This window comes from Gymnodraco acuticeps, unplaced genomic scaffold, assembly GCF_902827175.1.
Source record: "Gymnodraco acuticeps unplaced genomic scaffold, fGymAcu1.1, whole genome shotgun sequence".
Taxonomy (NCBI): Eukaryota; Metazoa; Chordata; class Actinopteri; order Perciformes; family Bathydraconidae; genus Gymnodraco; species Gymnodraco acuticeps.
The window spans coordinates 1,118,134-1,128,455 of record NW_022992100.1 but is presented as its reverse complement, the minus strand read 5'-3'; positions in this window follow the sequence as shown (position 1 = coordinate 1,128,455).

The window sequence follows — 10,322 nt, the reverse complement described above, 5'->3', positions numbered from 1 at the left end:
TACATTGGAGTATGACAGGTGAGGCTCTGCCTCCCCTGACTGCACGTCGCTGGTGTGGGAGTAGGTGGGGGGAGGGGGGGGTCTGCCTGGATGAGGGGGTGTTGCCATAGCTTTTAAGGGCATGGGCATGTTTGGATGGCACGGCCCACCCCCTGCCCTTCTGCCTCCGCTCATGTGTCACTCACTGTCTTCCAGCCTGTAATTTTCCATCTACTGTAACAGTCTGGGCACCTCGCCACCCAGGGAACTTTTAAAATAAATAAAGAATTCATTAAATAATTAGTATCTCCACAACAATCTCTTTTGTTCTGTCAATCTCACAGCGCTCAAAAGTCACCCTGAGAGATGGAGAGAGAAAGAGGGTGAACAATCGAGGGAGAGATGGAGAGCGAAAAAGAGAGTGTGGAAGAAATTAGTGGAAAATCAATTAAAAAAAATTAAAAGCATTGAATTTTTTGAAATGCTTTTTACTTATCCGCCATTGATTACATCTAATTGGGCCTCATTTCCTGAAAGAAAGTGTGTGTGTGTGTGTGTTATGTGTGTACTTGCCAGCATTTATGTGTGTGTGGGTGTGTGTGGCAGCTTGTGTGTTTGTGACATTTGCTAATGGTTGGGTGCATAGATGATAACCACTTGGCTTGGAGACAGACAGATATGAAAGGCTGTCACTCTGAGCAGAGACAGCTATAATGGCCCCATGAGTGTGTGTGTGTGTGTGTGTGTGTGTGTGTGTGTGTGTGTGTGTGTGTGTGTGTGTGTTTGAAAGGGTGATGATAGGGGCCCACACTTGGGGCCCGGCCATGCTTCCTAATCAAAACCCATCCGCTCACAGGGTGCTTGTGCATCAGTGTGCTTGCTGTATGGTGTTTACATTGGGAGAGACGGAGCAGAACCACCTCTTTGTCCCATCAGAGATTTGACATTGCCCTCCTCCCCCCCCCCCACCCCCCCCCCCCCCCCCTGCCAGCCACCCTGCTGTATGTGAGGTTAGCAGCCTGGAACTTCCTTGTATCTACTAACAGCTTGCACAGAATGAGGACTTAAACTCTTTAAGTAACTTAATCACAACGATGCATTCAAGTCGGACAAAACAGATAGACCATATCTTTCTGCACTGTGTGAAAGAAGAAGATCTGCATTGAGATTTCAGAGCAGAAGGAGACAAGTTGCAACACTTTCAATCATTTGCACCCATATTGAAGGTGATTTGGTTATAACAATTGATTAATTACTTATTGTGTCAATAGAAAAGTTATATATCAGACATAAAAAACTGCATGGCAGAAAAAGACGAGCTGTAACCATTTATTTATCGCAAACACTGGAATTCAGCAAGCAGCTGAATGAGGTCCACCATTGTGTTTGCAGTGTGATATAGTTAATTCAGAGTTAAAGACCTTGTTTGTATTATATTGTCTCTACATAACTGTGTATGTTTGTGGATGAAGGTTTGAATATAACCTTGTGTGTGTGTCAAACAAGTGTTGTTGCGTACTGGTTTGACATCGGATAACTGAGAGGTCATCCTCCCAAACTTCATGATGACCTCTGACATATTTTGTATATGAGCCCCAAAAAGTGACTACAGGCACCTCCATAAGAGCATCAATACCAAATACCTAATTATACCGTATTTAAATGGATACATAAATCAATTTGAAGATTACGGTTACAAAACTGAAATAAAAACATACCCAAACACCCCGAAATACGTCAGCTTTTGGAAATCGGTGAAATTACAGGACAATATGTCAGGTTGCTGTGCTCCCTGAAGTGGGACGCCTATTTTCTGTATTCTAGTAATATTGATTCTTCAAACATCAAATCACGATGTGGAGAGTTTGGGAATGTTGCCCTTAAACACTTTCTAGTCAACCAAAGCACTTGTCGCTCCAGTCTGTCACTACTGTCTTTTTATTCTCTGGAGCCCACTACATCGAGTCGACATTTCGTATTTTTTCAGAAATTAATGGGGAATTAATGATTCCGTTATTCCCCCCACTGTGCGGGGAAGGGGGGTTCGGGATTCTTTTTTTAATCGCCCAACCTCTAGAAACTGATTGGAGCAGAAAAAATACGCCCAGTCCCCTTCTGCCAGGCCTCACAATGGAGGCGCTGATTTTTTTGATAGGGTTCTATGCTGCCAGGGGGCCAGCTGGAATTAGAAGTGGATTAATAATTTTAAACAAGGCTAAACCGCTTGGACTGTCTGTCTGCTCTTTCCAATGCTTAGCCAAAAGTCCGTCTGCTCCCCGACCACATCAAAACAATCTAAAACACTATATCTTCCTAATGAAGAGGGTTGGGTTTAGTTTTTGGGCTTGAGAGTGCATGAAAACATGCTTATTTAAACAGATTTCATGAGGTTCTCAGTCTGAGAACATGCCAGGATTATCAGGAACATTTTATATCACCAGAACAACATCCATACATGAAGCATTACCCTTTAAAGTGTGTGTTGCCAAAAGTTGATCAACTTTGTATCGACTCTCCACAGTTTTCCTGCTTTTGATTTAGCAAATCCTGGACCGGCCCTTAATTATTACTTTACTTTTAGTTTGTGGTGAAATATGTGTTTCATCATTGCCCATATTTACCTGAAAGCTGCATTTCCTGCACCCATTGATGCCCAAACACCTGATCATCTTTTATGAATGGAAACAAACTTCCCATTTCTTGTCAGATGCGTGCTTTGATGTGAGACAGACTGTTGACTGATGTGTGACAGACTGTTGAGTTCTTACAAAGTTAGTCCAGCGGCTGGAAAGCTGAGACCACCAGTATGGTGACCCCAGTCAGGGGAAAGATTAGGTTTAGCACCAGTGGGAGTGTTAAATGGTGAGACGCAGGGATTTGGAGGCTATTTGGAATGATCTAAAAGCAGACGAATTACAAACCGAATTTAGGTATAGTAATGCCAGACAAATCGGGCCCTGCTGGTGACATCTCTAACAGAACAGAACCATGTCTCAATAATCCCCATGTAATTGATGTGTGTCGAGTACAAGTGTGTCTGTGCATGTGTTACAAGGACAGACAGAGAGGGAGAGGTTGCAGGCTCATGTGTGGCCATTCTGTGATGATGTGAGCGGGTGTCTTGAGATGGATGATGGAGGAGAAACAGCCCTCAATAATATTACAACTTTGACAAAGCAAGGTGAGAGAAGAGGGTCCTAAAGGGCCCAAATGAGAGCCAGAAAAAGGCCAGACTCGACTGTGCGGTACAAGTTATTTCCATTTTATAAACAGAATTTTCGATCTAATCTATTTACACTGCATCTAACCGGACAAATGCACCTACAGAAAGCTGAAGCACAGATCAAGACAGGAATAAAGGGACAACACAGACTATAGCATACATCTTTACCCCCCCTCCTTTAATTCAGTCATTATAAAAATGTTCTGTGAATGTAGCAGGGACATTAGCCCCCTTCTGAGCTATTATCCTGGCTGTCTGGTGTTGCAATTTCACACTCCACTGATTCCGACAAGCAGTAGAGTCTGCATGCCCCAGATTTCACCTTATTTAGGTAATACAGGAAAATCATTCCCAAGACAAGGTAAATTAAACTACTGGACTGGCACACTGTTGCCAATTTCAACAGAATATGAACAGTATCACACAGTGAGGGGGGAACTCTACCAAATAAACTTGACGGTAAAACGCTGGAAATGAAAATTAAGTTAAAAGATTTCCCTCCACTTCATAAACCTGCAGACTTTGAGTTATTTGACTATATATATCTATATATCTTAAAAACGGCCAAGTAAGTTTTGTTAACTTATTAATGTATTTTTAAATGTTGTGCAAATACAAAATAGGTATCTCTTCTTAAGGTTTGAACTTGATCGTTAAAGTTTGAGCAAATTCCCAAAGTCACGTCTTATAATAATATCAGTTTTAACAACAGCTTCCACCGCCTTCATTTCTAATGCATGAACGACGGCATATTAAATGTAAGTGACAGACAGGCGAGGCTCTACATTATTTATGCTGCGCAAGAATGAAAACAAACTGCCTGCGTAGTACCGTTTCTCAGTATTTAACTGTATCCTGACCCAGACACAGCTTGAGTTATATCCCCACACTTTTGTTTTATTTAAAGGGGAAATCTGTCTAAGTTGGGTTATCTTTATGTGGCTCTTTAATGCATCGGATAATAAAACCATCCCGCTATAACGAATCATTTCAGCAAAAAAAACAACATTAATAGTTATTCTCATAAAGATTAAAGATTTGGTATTGGTTTAAATATTGTTTTTGTCCTGGGAAAAATCGAATGAATTTCGTTTCTGCTGACGACACACGGGTATTAATTCAATTTATTGAGCAGTTCCTTTTAATGAGAGGGTTTTCCTCACCGTTGCTCCTTAAAGAGTCCCCCTCTATTGAAAACGGGCCCGTTTAAAATGAACTCGGTATTCTTGATTTCGCCCAAACCTTTTCAAGGACAAGACAAGTGGGTCGGAAATAATTAGACGTGCACACGTATTCCTTTTCAGTTATTTTGAGTTGTGCATGGCGGTAAGATGAAGAAAACTGCATTTGGACAATTGAGGCCTACCTATTCTTTTGGTTTAACTCCGATGCGCTTCATAAATTAACAAGATAACAACAATTAACACATAAAATAATACTATTTCAATTAGTAATACGATTATTGCTAAAATGCTTGATAATGTCATTATTATTATGAATTTTTTATTAACAAAGTCATGTTTTAGTCTTATTAGAATAGTGGTAATTTAATCAGTACATACATTGACCATAAGTTCAAACAGATGTGTGCTGGGAAAATAGAGGAAATAATTTTTAAAAAGTGCTTATTTAGGGGAAAAAGCTGAAAAAAGAAAGAAAAATGAAAATCACTCATTGAGAGAGCAACAAGTCAAACTCTTCTTTGAACTTTTTGAGGGAGCTGGAGGGAGGTTTTGGGTTTCTACAAGGCCTGCTGAGCTTCACTCCCTCCATCAGGAGGGAAATATGTCATTGGTCATCATCGCAGAGGATGGATAGAGTGTCCCAGAGATAAAAATGAAAATATTTTGCTATGTAATTATTTAACAAACAGCAGATAAGTTACATTGTCCAAAGGTCTCCTGAAGGGAAATGTGCAATATATTAAGGAGAGATCTGCCAATCACACGGCCATGAAGAAACTTTGAAAGCACACTTCCATTCTGCACTTTGTGATATTCTTTCGAATCCAAAACCACTTATATGAGGTTTTACATACTAAGATGTATTGTACTATTCAGAACTATATGTAAACAAAAAAATGGCTCCAAATACGCACCACACACTTTTGCAATGGTTATGAGAAACAAAGTCCTCTCTTTTGTTACTGGCCCTTGTAGCAGAATTGAAACAGGAAAAGCAATTATTGTAGAGATTGTCCCACAGGCATTGAAAAGCTATCAGCATGAGGGTTGGGATTGGCTTGGGGGACACCTATGGCCCCATGCATTATCCTGGCATGAGGTCGCTTTGGCAATCGCCTGCCAATTTCCACCAGCACCTGGCCTTCCCTACCCCCTCCCTTCACCAGGCCCTCCTACCTGTTTTCGCTTTCTCCTCCTCCTCCTCCCTTTCCAACCCTGCTTGCCTGTTATTGTCCCAAGATGGTGACCATAAATAAAAAATAATAAGTGCCCAATGAGTATGGCACAAAGTTGAAGATGTGCAAATAGTTTTCTATCATGATGGAGGTGACTTCTGATAATTCTCGGGTAGAAAATGTCTTCTCTGTTGTTCCAGTTGAAGAGAGAGCTGTGAAAATACCCCCAAACCACAGAATAATAGCATGTCTAATGCTGTGAAAATATGAGCCGCTGGTATACTGTTAGGGCCAAAAGGCTCAGTGGGAGAGTCGAGTCTAGATTAGTAGAAAAGTGGGAGGAAAATAACTGGTGCTATGTCTAACACTTTTTATTATGGCTGGTGAGAACCTGTATAACACAGCTGTTGAATATCACTCTCAGAACCCCCAGCACTCATCCACAAACACTGTCCTTTCCTGTAAGGTCGAGTCATCCAAACACACATTATTACGCGATCATCACCCCTCATCCTTGAGTACAGAAAAGGTTAGGGCATTATGTGGAAAATCCAGGCTGCATTGATGGTGTTGTTGGTGTTGTTGTTGTGGTGGATTATAGCTCATGTTGCTGTTATTTGTCATGCTTCCTTGCTATATGGTGATCCTCACAATGGTGCTTTTGGCCATAGAGCAGGAATCACACACATATAAGTCTCCTGGAAGTCCGCTTGAAGGATGCTGAAAATGCACAAAGTGACACATTTGTTTCAATATAAATTGTTATTTTTTTCTGTGATTGGTTTGATATAACAGATAAAGGACCTTTCTTTGTCAACAATGAAATGTTGCTTGGGAAAAAAATACAATTATTTAAAGAAAACATTTCACAATTAAATGTGTTATCCTCGTAGTGTAACTGAATTTGACTTATGCTTGACATGTATTCTCAAGGTCAAAGCTTCAGTAATTTGAGACCAGCACTGGTGTGACATTTCCAATAGCAAAACCTTTGTTATTTTTGTTTTTTAACATTATAGTATAATGTATAATATAAGTAAATGTGTAGAGGCATCACTTCCATCCTTTCATTTTTATTTTACATCATGATGAGCAACTGCTCTGCAAGGACTGTGTCTCCAGCAATGTTTTTCACAAGGCAGTTCTTGTTCAAGTTTATCATGCATGCGTGATGATTAATATTTAGTCCCACAGAAGGTGCCAATATAGCACCATGTTACTCTGAATCATCACAGGTCTGTTCATCTTTCAGAACTGATAATCTTTTGGGAAATAATAGCAGCCAGTAATATTAGATGTGTCTACATTTGAATGGAGGGTTGCAAATAGGGAATTGAGAATGTGATGCAGAGGTGAGTAAATATTCATAAACCAAACTTTTAAACCTTTTTTGTGCCATAAAATTAAGTTTACCAAGAAACTGTCACAATATAAAAGTGACTGCATTTTATTATTACAAAAAGGGTATGCGTCATCCAACTATACCTGCCAGAGAGAGTATCTGGGATCACAACTTTATAAAACATAAAAATATATGTCATTGTTTCCATGTTTGAGATGCCAGGAACGCGCGCACGTGCTGAGGCTCTGGAAAGATGAAGCGGATTGTTATTCATAGTGCTATCCCTGCCTCATGCATATCCATAACGGATTAAAGATTGCGCAAACATTATGCAACCAGAGCTGGTCTTTTCCCGCGTTGATTGGCATTTCTGGGGCACAAATCGGAATTGTGCAAGAGATATGGGCCACTTGTGTTGTTGTAGTGTCATAATTTTATTTTGGTTAAGGAAAACAATGCTTGAGGCTTTATTTATGTGTTTCTTGTTCATTAATGTATACATTTATCAACCTGTTCACGTGAATACCTTTGTGCGCTATACTTCGGTGTAACGTTTATTTTTATATAAACATGCGCGTAAATTCAATTTCCCTATGTTGCAGTATAGCCGATTGGAGCTTTACTATTAATAGCATTGCGCGGGGAATTCACCACAAGAGGCGATGAATGAAGTCTTTAAATAATGGAAAGGCACTCTCCAATTCTAATTCATTGTCTCTGGAAAAGAGGACATTAACGAGCATTGTTCATTTATTTTGAAAGGCTGATGAATATGTGAGCACTGCTGTCCGTCGCCTCAGGGGAGCACCGTCCTGTGGGACGGGGGCGGCTCTCAGGTGAAAAGTTGGCTTAAACTGCTGAATCACGGCATTCAAGGCAAAAAGCAATGTCAAACAAAGGCCGTTTTTTGTTTTACTTAGCAGCTTATGTTAAAGCCTAGGTAACAGTTATATGACTTAAATTAAATGTTTGATTGATTGCAAAGGATACTTATTCTTTAACGATGTTAACCTCAACACAACACATTCTCCAATAGCCTGCAGTCCAAGCTATAGTTTTCCCTCGGGGAATGCTTGTTATTGCGCCTGGCATATTATGGCACTCAGGGCAGAGCAGCGGTCCATTAAAATGATGTCAATTGCTCATTTGCCAGTTTACCAATTCTCAAAAGTGTCGAAAAATATATCTGTCAAAAGACAAACGCGAAACACAATTGCCGAACATCTGCTTTGCTGAATGAGCGTTTGCCGGAGCCTTCACTCCGGGGACCTATTTATTCCTGCCTGCTCTGATAAGGAATTCATCAAGTTTCTGACACCCAGCCAGATGTTGGGAATAAGCGCTGTCTCCTGTTGGACATCTTACTAATAGTTTGCCTTTCACCCCATCGCAGAAAAATAAATATTACTAGAGAGGTGGGTGGTGTTGTGGGCTGTAAATGATGGCCCCTTGGTACTTATTTGTGTTTTTATTGTGGACGTTTAGCCATTGTTTATGGTGACAGAAACATGAATTCGACCTGTTTCCTCTGTTTCACTAAGTTTTCTTGTGTCAGAGTGGGCGCTTAAGCAACTGCACTAATTGAAAACTGCATATCATTGTATAATGTTTCCCAATTTTACCACTTTCACTCATTTCCTCATCAGCAGAGTTGCCTTCAGGCTATACAGTATACAGTACGGTGGGGTATGTAAATGTCAATTGAATAATAATTGAAGTCAAAGACAAAGCCATTGTGTTAATCAGTTTGCATCACACAAGCCATGAAACACGTTAAGATATAAAGGCACACCGTGGATTAAGGTACTTTGTGAATGCATATTCAACACCCTGCTGGAGGTGAAATAAGCATCGATAATTGGCGAGCATATCAACTTCCGCGCAAATGGAAGCCCTCGTTTAAGTAATTATCAGATTGCTCTTCTGCAATCATTTGTGTATCAAGCGATATTTTCCCCCTTATGATGTTACCAATCCATCTCACATCAATCTGATTGTTATGGAAGTGACACAAAATACCCGCGGAGGCTCAATGTCTTGATTGAACAAACGACTGCTATAAATATACAGTAATCCACTATGTTAACTTGTTCTGTTGCCATATGTGGAAAGATAAACCCTGCATTTCACACACATTCTCAGATTAATTCATGATGATTCAGTTTTGGCAGCATGGATCGTTTCTATTTTGAGCATTGATGGCAGGAAATCAGAACATCCTTGCAGACAGCTGATGCGTAAGGCCCTTCCCATTTCTAATATAAGATTCACGGCCAAGTGCTCTGCAGAAGTGCCCTTGAGCAATACCTATGCACCCTGCACAGTTGCCTTCAGTGTGAAGCTTTACTTCATACAAGCCATAAAGGATTAAAAGCATATTGCATGTGCAGATAAAATGTATACACAGTCAAATGAGATAAGGTCTGTGCATGTTGTGTCCAATAATGACTAGATTATTAATGAGTGATACATTAGCAGCCTGGTGTTTATTAAGATCACATCCTCGGTTGCGTGACAAAAGGCGTTTGGGGACCTGCTCGTGCTGGTTTAATCTCTTAGTAGCGCGCTCACCCGCTTAGCAAGCAACTACTCTGCAACTGTGGAAGTTAGATGGGTTTGGGTTGACCACTCAATCCGATATCAAACTTCAGCGCCAGACGCTAGCCAGGAGTACAACTCAGTTGTTGTTTCCTGCAGAACACAACCCCCCACTCCCCCCAGCAGCCTCCGCTGCCTTCCTCCTTCGGATCCTACCAGCCAGCAGATCCTAGAGAAGAGAGAGAGAGAGAGAGGAGAGAGAGAGAGAGAGAGAGAGAGGAGCAGAGTAGAGATGAGAAGAGATCGAGAGAGAGAGAGAGAGAGTAGAGAGAGAGAGAGAGAGAGAGAGAGAGAGAGAGAGAGAGAGAGAGAGAGAGAGAGAGAGAGAGAGAGAGAGAGAGAGATTAAAGCTATTGCACGCTGCCAGCTGCCATCATCCGCGTCCACACACCGCAGCAATCCATAAAATAACTTGAGATGAATGGGCGCTAACGTTATGCAGAGCCAGTTGTAGTCTGCTGCACGGGGGCATTGCTGTGATACAGCCGCCAGTCTTTACACAACTGCATCCACGTGACCGTCACTGCTTTCTAATCCATTGAGAATCCAGCAGAAAGGGAGCCTTTCATGTTTTTTTTCTTTCTCTTCATGGATTGAATCCTGCCCATGGTTTCTCAAATAACGTGGAAACGATGACTTGTAGTAGCCTATTGGGTGTCAGCATAAAGCTCATGCATGGGAAATAACACATAGAGAATTCTAAATCTCAAAACAATGTTCAATCTGATCCACCCGGTTGACTATTCACTAATAACATAGCCTACATTTGTGCAAATGACTTGAGCACATGATGCACATTTAAATGTAAAAAATGTCTGATT